We start from the raw sequence: 806 nt of genomic DNA on the forward strand, positions 1-806 counted from the left end.
AAAAAAAAAAAAAAAAAAGAAATGTTACAGGCAGTTAGACAAGGCCAGGCCCCTCAAGGACAACATGGAAGACAAGGTGACCTTGCAACTCAGAAGAGACTGACACTCCCACATGGGCCACATCTCAAGACCAAGACAGAAGAGGAAACACAGCTACATATTTCCCTAGGGATGGGCATTAGGGATTGGTATTCTTTATTTTTTTAGGAGTTGATATTCTAAATAGGCATCAATAGCTTCAAAGAGCCCCAATGAGTCACTAGCCCAACCTCCAACAGGAAGAGACCCTGTCCTGGATTCATGCCAGCTTGCTACATGACTCCCTTTCCTATTTGGTGGTTACCTGAGCAATGGCGCTTGTCATCTCATTGGGTGACCACAGCTTTGTCCCACCTCAGGCCCACCTAAGGGAGTTCCCATGCCTTCTCCACCACCTTAGACTCACCTCACCACATGTTTTCCTCTATAAAAGTCCCTGGAAGAGACAGCTTCCCGGGGATAACTCACTCAGGCCCCCCTCCTGTCCCTCTCTCAGATAGGAACTTTCTTTCCCTCAGTAAATATATTCTGCTCATAACCTCCGTTTCAGGGCCAGGGAGATGGCTCAGTAGAATAAGCGCTTCCCTGAGAAGTACAAGGGCCTGAGTTCAATCCCACTGCGCAAAAAAATAAAATAAAATAAAATTTTTAAAAAGGGTTGGGAGGGGGCTGGTGAGATGGTTCAGTGGTCTAAAGTACCTACTTAGAACTAGCTAAGCAAAGCCCAGGGACCACGGTTCAATCCCCCAGCACCACATGCCAGCCAG

General features: G+C 47.1%; 1 protein-coding gene across 1 annotated transcript in view; it reads right to left on the bottom strand.

Annotated features, from left to right (window-relative positions):
• The window catches only part of Mrps18b (mitochondrial ribosomal protein S18B), a 9,264-nt gene that overhangs the window by 5,965 nt on the left and 2,493 nt on the right, over positions 1 to 806 (bottom strand). The gene's annotated exons all lie outside the window — the stretch shown is intronic.

This window comes from Octodon degus, unplaced genomic scaffold (genome assembly GCF_000260255.1).
Source record: "Octodon degus isolate 3935 unplaced genomic scaffold, OctDeg1.0 scaffold00005, whole genome shotgun sequence".
Lineage (NCBI taxonomy): Eukaryota > Metazoa > Chordata > Mammalia > Rodentia > Octodontidae > Octodon > Octodon degus.